Source organism: Serinus canaria, chromosome 3 (assembly GCF_022539315.1).
Source record: "Serinus canaria isolate serCan28SL12 chromosome 3, serCan2020, whole genome shotgun sequence".
In the NCBI taxonomy this organism is placed as follows: Eukaryota; Metazoa; Chordata; class Aves; order Passeriformes; family Fringillidae; genus Serinus; species Serinus canaria.
The window spans coordinates 22,286,306-22,295,607 of record NC_066316.1 but is presented as its reverse complement, the minus strand read 5'-3'; the positions used below and the strand labels follow the sequence as shown (position 1 = coordinate 22,295,607).

General features: G+C 38.6%; 1 long non-coding RNA gene across 1 annotated transcript in view; it reads right to left on the bottom strand.

The window, feature by feature from the left end:
* Nucleotides 1-2,329: 2,329 nt before the first annotated feature.
* Nucleotides 2,330-9,302, bottom strand: part of LOC115484962 (uncharacterized) — a 50,205-nt gene continuing 43,232 nt past the window's right edge. The window contains exons 3-4 of the long non-coding RNA XR_003945690.2: nucleotides 5,817-6,020; nucleotides 2,330-5,279 (exon numbers count right to left, since the gene is read on the bottom strand). This is a non-coding gene — a long non-coding RNA (uncharacterized LOC115484962). The remainder of the gene's footprint in view (nucleotides 5,280-5,816; nucleotides 6,021-9,302) is intronic.

Here is a 9,302-nt window from a genome sequence, read left to right as displayed (position 1 = left end):
TCACTGACTGCTGTTTCAAAATGCATTCAGATTACCACAGTATTTCCTTTAGTGTTAATTCAACAACACTACTTTATGTCTAAGGTTGTTTTATTTGTCAGTGGCCTGAAATTGATTTTGCTTAAAAGCCAGCTGTCAGCTATGGCTGCTTTGTTCAGGCAGCTGCATTTCCCTGACCTCTGTATTATTCCAGTAAAACAGGTGCCCTCATGATCTATAAATTGCACTCAAAACAAGCAAGCTGTGCAAAGCCATGTTGTAGCCCTCCTACTCCACACCTCCTTTGGAGAGTCTAGAATTTCTTTTCAATTTGCTTGCTGCTTCCAGATAGCATTGCAAATGTCATTATTTTTGCTGTGTGCCTTCAACATCCATCTTGCTAATTGAAGTCTAAGGTTTTAATGAATTGCTGCGCCAAGAATTGCCTTCCTTTAGTATTTAATAATAGTTTACTCTTCAGAATGTTAAGAATTATCAGATGGGCTCACTTACCTAGATGATGCATAATCTGAGTTGGTGTTTCCCAGCTGGCACTCTTTTCAATAGTCCCTCACTTTGACCCTAACGCATTTGTGACAGGATAAATTCTATCATCCCTACTTTACTAACTGAAGCATTAGGACTGCAAGCGTAAGCAACAAAAATTCAGTAAAGGGTTTATGAAATGCAAATCCAAGTATTCTCTTTACTTTTTTGCAGTTGTACAGAGTGCAGTGAAGAGAAATCCTCCTAAGAATGTGTTATTAGTTATTGCATCCTAATCTAAACAAGACCACCTGCTGGAATGCAGAGGCTCTGAATCCTGCAGATTGAGCAGCTGAGATTTTTCCAGGAATTTAGTGTAAGACATAAAGTTATTTCTTTTCTATCCATAATACGTATATGGACACCACTCTTTTTTTTGTAACCCTTTACCAAAATATGAGTCTTTCATTGACTTAAATCAGGTTTTGTATTAGTTTTCTTCTGCAGAAAAGGCCTTGTGATCCTTTGAAAACTGCAGCATAGGCTGCTAACTTTGTGGTCTGCTGGTACCACTGACTGTGAATTCATCACAACATCAGTGTAGGAATCAATGTAGGATCACAGTTCAGACTGCACTTGTCAGACCTGCCAGACTTCCATGTCTCAGTAAAAATTAAAAGAGGATGCTTATCTGTTTAAGGATTGTGCTCTGGAATGGAGGAAGACTCAAAACAGTTTGTAAATCACCTCCTTTTACTGTTGCTCTAAAACCACTATGAGGCAATACATTCAACTAATAATAGCTTGGAAAAGTATTAAATTGCTGTAGTTTTTCCTTGTGAGACTCCCAAGAACTTGTAGAACAAGACAAAATGGTTTAGATGACTTTCACATATGTATTCTGTCCCTTATAGATGAATATATTTATCTGGAATGGGCTCAATGCAATTTGCATTTGCTCAAAAGAAAATGGAAGAGATGTGGAAGATCCACATAGGAAGCCCAGTGCTAATTTTTCAGCTAATCTGGTTGAACTGAAAGGAAAAAAAGTAAAAAAAACCCCATCTGCCTACTACTGTGAGTGAAAAAGCTGCCATTCAGAAGGATTCAGCTGCACATCAGGAAGATGTGCTGAGCAGCTCTGATTAGTATTTGCATATTTTCCGATGAACACTGGATATCTTGAAATCCCAGAACTGACGTAAGTGATGACAATCACACACTTTGTTACCATCATCCCTTTATTCCTTTGCCTAATGTTTTCCTCTCCATACAGGAAAAAATATACAAACCATGCAATTTACATTTGACAAATCTGTGTCTCATAAGTAATATTCATAAAAGTGCACATGCATCTATAACCTGAAAGTTATTTATATGGTATACAGAATGGCAGTTTTCAAGCAAACTAGTACTTGTCTGTGAATGCTTTGAAACAAACAAAAAATCACTAAACTTTCAGATTTGTAGCACTTTGCTCAGAGCTCCTTCTCTGAGTGCCAGTTCAGGCAATTATAATGTACAGTCTGGCTTCTTTGGTAGAAAACTCAGTGCTGTATCAAAAGGTGATTTTTTTCCCCTCTGTAGTCAGTCAGAGTGTCAAAGACCTGGGTGTATGATAGGTGGGAATCACTGCTAGAAGTACTCTAATAGGCATGATTTTGACCTTGGCATGTCCAAAATAACCCAAACCCAGAAAAGAAAATAGGTGGGAAAAGAGAATTTATCTTAGTGTGCTACTGGAACAATTGATACTGGCAAGGTAGATCTGGCAGAGCAGGTCTGATAGCAGTGCTTCCTATTTTTGCTTTTGTCAAATATGGCCAGTGATAACAATGGAAACTGCACCCTTATCCATCTGTTGGGCTTTACATGACACCTTTTGGTTTAGCTTTTTTCCTTCTGTTCAGTAGAAAGTGTGAATCCTAATTTACTTGTTTACAAAACTTACACTTAAATCTTGGCTTGGGTAATCTGTTGATGAGAAATCCAAACTAAGAGAAACAGAGATGAATGTTCTGTGAAAAATAGAGCTTGTGCACCTGGATGAACTGCAGAGCCACAGGAAGTACTCTTGAATAAACAATTTCTTTTAATGTTTCCTGTAAGTTATTTGTAGCTCTTGCCATCAGAAATTTTGTACTGTTGATGAATGTTCAGCTTACCATGTTCTGCAGTACTTCTTGACACGAGTCTTTATCATTCTGACATGAGATATTATCTCCTGAGAAGTGAAAAGTTTAGAAGAAACTGGGTGTAGGCCATCTTGGAGATAAGCCAGCCAAGAGAAATCAAAATATGACCTCATTTTCCCTCTACTTAAAGAAACCTCTCTGAAAAAGGAAATCACTGTCCCAGGGTCTATATTTTACCTTCCAGATTTTGCTGAAAGTTTTCCCATACTGTGCAAAGGCAGCAGATAAAGCCTTGAAAAAGACTTGAATCTAAACCCTTGCACTGTGAAAATTTTAATCCACTTCTCCTGGGGCTTTAAAGAGACAGTGGTGTACAAAGTGTCAAACACATGAACTGAATCAAGCCAGGCCTAAGCTAGCAGGAATATCTGAAGGTAGAGCTGAAACTTAGAGCTTTCACCTTTCTTTTGTAGACAACAAAAGCATTGAATGGAAAAAATAATCCTTAAAGGTGGCACTTGTTTCAGGCAGTTTGGGCAGACAGAATTAGATGGTGACTGAAAACTTCCTCGTGCCTTGTTCTGTGCTGCTTTGCAGGGATTCCACAATCATTTGTGTTGGATACACAGAGCTAGTTACCAAGCAAGTCACTGCCTGCAGGGTAACTTATAGATTAAACTGATAACTGGTTCAAAATAGCCATGCCAGATCAAGAGTATCCTAGGAAGGTTATTTGCCTTGTTGGGGGCTGTGCCTCCATAGCTTTATTTTACACTGCAGATAAAAGTCCAGGTAAACTCAAAATTATTAATTACATTTATCCCTTTGTTAATTTTTAAGTTTGAGCAAAACTCCTAAAAACTTTACTAACAAGAATAAATTTCATTCCACAAAAAACCAAAGTGTACATTCTGAACTGTGCAGCACACCTAAGTATACCTAAGGCAAAAGAGATAATCAAAGGGATTATGTGTTTAAATTGAGATCACATTCTTAGGTAACATGTCTTGGAAGTGTCTCAGGCATTTCAAGGATTTTTCCTTATTTATTTTTTCACCATACTCTGTAACTTTAAAATAGATGCAAGACTTTTTAAGAATAGAGCAGTGGGACTTCCAAGGCATTTCTGAAGTATTTTCATGTTGCACAAAGACAAAGGTACATGTGCACCTGATATACACAGCAGACAGATCCAGCAATTTAGACAAATGCAGCAGCAATCTTACAGTCTTTTAAAACATGTATTCATGTATTTCTTAAACTGACCAGGTCACAAATAACACTCTGACGCAACAAAAATGATAGGCAGAAATGTGCTTGTAGGGATAGCTGAAAAACTCTCAGTATTAATGTGTGTAAAGACCAACCTATCAATTTTAGTGAACTTGAAAGGATTTTAGGAACATGAGCTTAGCAGGGATGTTTGGTATGTGCTTAGACTCTGTGATTCTACACATTAAATATTATTATTGTCCCTAAATTGCTTCCCATTCCTCTGAATGGTCTCCTTTGAGCTTAGCATGTCTTGCAGCTGGAAGACAACAGGCTGCTGAAAGGTTCATATGTGAAGCAGCAGCCTACCAGTGCGATATAATGATGTGAGGCAGAGCAAAGGAAGGGGAGTGAAACTTGACTTACAAGAAGCAGCAGGAGATTATAAATAAATCCCAGGAGAGTGCTCTTTCAGAAGAGGTGAAACTTGCTGATGCTCTCAGAGATAAGGTTGAACTTGAGAACAGAAAAGTGTGACATCCTCTTGGATACAGTTCTGGGGAAATCAGCAGGAATTAAACAGCTCATGCTGCTGGCTCCTTACTTGACAACCTCAGTCTCATTTTCCAAAAATACAATGCCTTTGGCTTTGATACCTTGCAGGTGCCTGGATTCATGGAAAATCACACTGCTGCTGTTCAGACCATAACTTACAATTTTTCCCATTTTGTCTTTAAATGATGCCCACTGCAGTTTAAGAAAGAAGGCTGGAGTTTAGCCAGTGAAGAGGTGACCTGGGACACAGAAATGAGACTGCAGCTCTCAGCTTCACTGCAGCTTTGCCATCCTTAAGGGCTTCCTAGCTGTTAAACAAGCTGGTGTTTTCCTTGAATTCCTTGTGACTTTTATCCCTGCTGTGACTTCCAGCCTCTTGAGGAAGGTAATGTTGGCCTGACATTTGGGCTGGTGGCACCCCAAGATGGCTATAGCATCGAGAATGCTACTTTATGGAACTCTAACTTTACTTTCCTCACTCCAAAGAGGTATCACTTTGTGGTGCTTCATCTTTCAGCTGAAGTGAGTGAGGTTTGCCCCATGTTGATCCAAACAATATCTATTTATGGGGAGCTTTAATACAAAGGAAAATAGTTACAAACCATTATTTTACAATACTGCAGCTCATTTTATTGCAAGGCCTGTTGGAGGCAGTGTGTGTAAATTCCTCATGGTACTGTGAAAACACAAAGTCTGGATCTTTTAAATGTATCTGGTTTATGTTACCCTTAAAAAAATCTCTCCCACTAGGCTGTTTGATTTAAGAACAACAGAAATAAATCAGGGTTTTTCTTGGTACTAGCTGAAAAATCATTTTACTGAATGTATTTTCTTCACAGCTGGGAATCTGCTGGCCACTTGTATTTTTCCTTGTGCACACTGCTGGTAGTCACATAATAATCACTGGAATACCTGCATTAATTATTTACAAAAATACTTTTTAAAATCTACTTTAAATATATATATATATGAATTCTGCTTTTAATGAAATTGAATTAAAAGTAGACAGCTAGACCTGAGAGGTCTCCATGAACTACTGGAAAGCACTTGATTTATAGACAGAGTTTGGAAAGAAATGAATTCTGTAGAATGTTTATATAAAAGCATTACTCTCCATAACTTCCTCTAACTGGACTGTCCTTTCATTTTTATCTTTTTCCATCAACTCATTTAGACTGACTCACTGCACCTAAAAATAGTTTAGATTTACTTTATCTTTTTATACTCAGAATAACACCACAAAATGGATCATGCCAACATGCAGTTATCTGAAGGAACCTACTCTGTTATTGCAGATCATTCCTTTTGCAGTATGGAAATCACTGAACCACATATTCAGTTGGTATAAATTTAAATGACCATGAAAGTCAAGGAAGGTATGTGCAAGGATTTGATCCCCACTTGAAAATGTAACCAAGATTACTGTCTAGGCCCTGGAAAATGTCTCACCTTTAGATATCCTTTCAGAAACAGCATGACTGCAGTGCTTTGGATGGAATCATCCCAGATCTCCATTGGTGTTATTTCATATAAATCCAGGCTTCTTGAATTTTAATTATTTTACAGGTTTTTTCCATGTAGCTGGAGGAACAGGTACCTTTACACCACAGGAGCCAAAGGAGGAACTCTGTGAATAGCAAGTTCTTACCCTGTCTGGGACAAATCACAAAACAGAAACAAACTCAAATGTAGTTCATTATTCTGTGCCTGCAACGTGGTTTCTTATTTCTTTGGGGCTTTTTTTGTTTTTTTAAGAGAAAAACCCAAACCAAAACAAAAACCCAAATAAAAATAAAAAAAAGAGGGAAAAGTGGGACTGTACTTGCACACCAGAGAGCTGGTATGAACTTTAACAGTAAGGCTGGTACACATTTGTTTACACATTTTCAGACAGCACAAACCCCCAAAAATATAACAATGTACTAAATCCAAGGGAGAACAGCACAGATAATTTACCTGTTATTTATCTACTTCAGAAAACAGAATTTTGCCTCAAGCTGAAAAACACTAAGGCCTCTAACTTTCAACCACTGCATCACAGATTGGCTTTCTGGTTGATAAAAATCATCCTAATACATCTCAGCACTGTTTTCTTCTAAGAGAGCCTACAGAGAGCACGCTGTCTGAGCTGCTTGTGTTGCTGTAAGATTTGTGCACAAGTGTCTCTCTGGGAGTTTTGTTTTGGTTATGTCATTTAATATTCATGGCAATCACCATTAACCTGCCAGCTGACAAAGCCAAAAGTTTACTCTTAGCCCACACAGCTGCTGGCAGCCTCCATGTCCACATTACTGGCTGTTTTGGCTTGCATTTCTTATATTTAAACTAACAGGATAAATAAAAAAAAAAAACAAACCAGAAGAACTGCTAGGGAAAAGATAAAGTAAGAGCATGTTCAGTACTCCTAGTTAGTGATGACATGGTTAAGCAATTATTCTGATCATTGCAGCCAATACACCAAGGTTTTGGGAAAGCTGACAATTCAAATGTGTCCATTAATAATAAAATGTGATGGGGTAAAAGGGGAGGGGGGAAATCCTTGCTTTTAAGCAGCATGGAGTAAACTGTACCACCTTAAAATTACTCACAGCCCACTGCATATCTGTCAAAACAATATATAAATATTGGGAGTAGTAAATCATTTCAGCATCACTAAGAAGAAATATATTCATGCTAAAAGCAAATTCTGTAATTACTTTAATTATTTTAAGGTACATATTTTTGCATCAAGAATGTCAGAACAATCCAATGATGATTAACACTCTAGACAATTCAATTACACAGTTTGGAGAAGTCCAAGGGTTGCTAAGTTTCAGCTTCCCCAATCAGGCAGAACAAAATACACAGTAGGACTCCATTCTGTCAGTGTGGGGCAAACTGAAAAGCTCTTGGAGAATCAAGAAAACAAAAAAAAGAGTGACATGAGGATGAGGGAGAAATGAGTGATAAAAAGAGAGTGAGAGGAGAAAAGGACCCCCACAATCAAGGGAGAGAGAGGTAATGGAAATGTTGATGTTGACAGACACAGCAGAGTAAGAGAAGTCCAGAGCCTCAGTGTGTGGCTGGCTCCTGCCAGAACCAGCAGGAATTAATGCAGACTAGTGAAGTGGGGGAAGAAGAAACACATGCTATAGGGTGAGCTGTTGGGAAGTAAGTATTATTTTATATTGTATACAGTGAGTAGAAGAAATAGATCTTGGGTTATATTTCTCCCCTTCAGTTCCTGTGATGCGTTTTGTTCAGCTGCAGCTGGATGGACAGAAGGAGGGAGGGAGAGGCTTACTTGCTGCCTGAAGGAGGAAAAATGTTTTTCCTTATTGTACTCTGCACCCTGCAAGAGAGAATCAGGGATGGATTTGCTAAAAAACAGCAGCTGAAGGAATTGAGAGCTCACTCTTTAATCAAGACTACAATATAATCTTTGCTAGGGAAGCCTACATTTATTTTCTAGCCAGTCCCCCAGGGGTGCTAAGAGCAACAATGTACTTCCTGAGTTAGCTTTCAAAAATAAAGGTCTGTATAAAAGGTCCTATGTAAAACCTCTGATACCACACTTCTGGAACTTGCCACAACTTTATGAATGATTCTTCTTCACCAACAAAGAATTTAGGAAACGTGAGGACTGTGAAATACAAATATCTAACATGATGAACAGCTGTCCACACATAAAATGAAATTACCAGAACATGGAAGAGTAAAGAAGAATAGAGCAAGGCCCTCCTCATTTGTATCCAATGGGCATCCCAAGTGTGGATGCAATTTGTGAACTAAATCACAACTCACCAGCCCTTCCTGGCTGGAACCAGCTCAACTCTCATGGGGACAGCCCCAGGAGCTGCCACCATTCTCTTCCCATGCAATAACCAGCACTGCTCAGTCTTGGTTCAGCCTCCTGCTGCCCTCTGCAGAACCAGCTCTGCTGCCTTGAGGCTGCTTTAAGGCTCTGCCAGCAGAGAGCCCACGAGGACTCAAAGCCTGATGAAAGCCCAACAGGAAGAGCCCATGTTCTAGCACATCTTGTCATAGTGCACATCCTTTCCTAAGCATGATTCTGTGAGCTGGGTAATGATGATGAGGTTTTCCTGCACCTTTAAGGAGAGGCAAGAGCTCTTATTCCAAGTATGACCATTATGAGGCATCTATATATTATCCTGTTCATGCAGAAAACAATGATTTTATATTTCTAGTAAAAGTTATCAATTAAGTGCCTTAACATCAGGAGGGGCAAAAATAAAGGAGAATCATCTCCTACTGCATACCAAACAGCAAATCAATACATGAAAAAAGAATTATTTCTCAGACTTCCTTCTGGAAGCCACTTTGTGAAAGATTTTCTCTTCTTCAAACCCAGCCCTAACTATGGCTTTATGACAATGTGGCAGAGCTGTTTCATTTCCAAAAAGCAGTGTGTTCTCATTAGACTGCTTCTGATCTGCCTATAGCCACGAGCTACACTTAACATTGTAGATTTTCTGTAATTTGTGAGATTGTGTTTCACCCTCAAGTACATTTCATACAAGCATTGCTCTACCCAGTGCTGATTCAAAACAGCTAAAGGAAGCAGGAACAGGACAGCACAGTAATGGGCAACAGGCCTGGAGAGAAAGTTTAGAGAAGACTGCAGTTCAGAGAGGAGCTGTTTCTGTATGAGTAGAAATCACCTACAGGCAATTTCCCTTGTTTCTAGGAGCCTATTAACTTTGATATTTATGAAACTCTTAAGCTGCCCCTTTGGAAACAATCATAGCAAATGCTCCTCCAGATGGCTATGAAGCATTTATTTTTTCTTTAGAAGTAATGAAAAAAAAATTAAGAAGTGTATTCTTGTAAATATACCATCAAGGCAAATAAAAGAGCATTGACAGTTTGCTTCACATTTCAGTCCCCATTTATCAGGAACTCCCTACCAGTTTATTAAAGGCAATAGTAAATTTA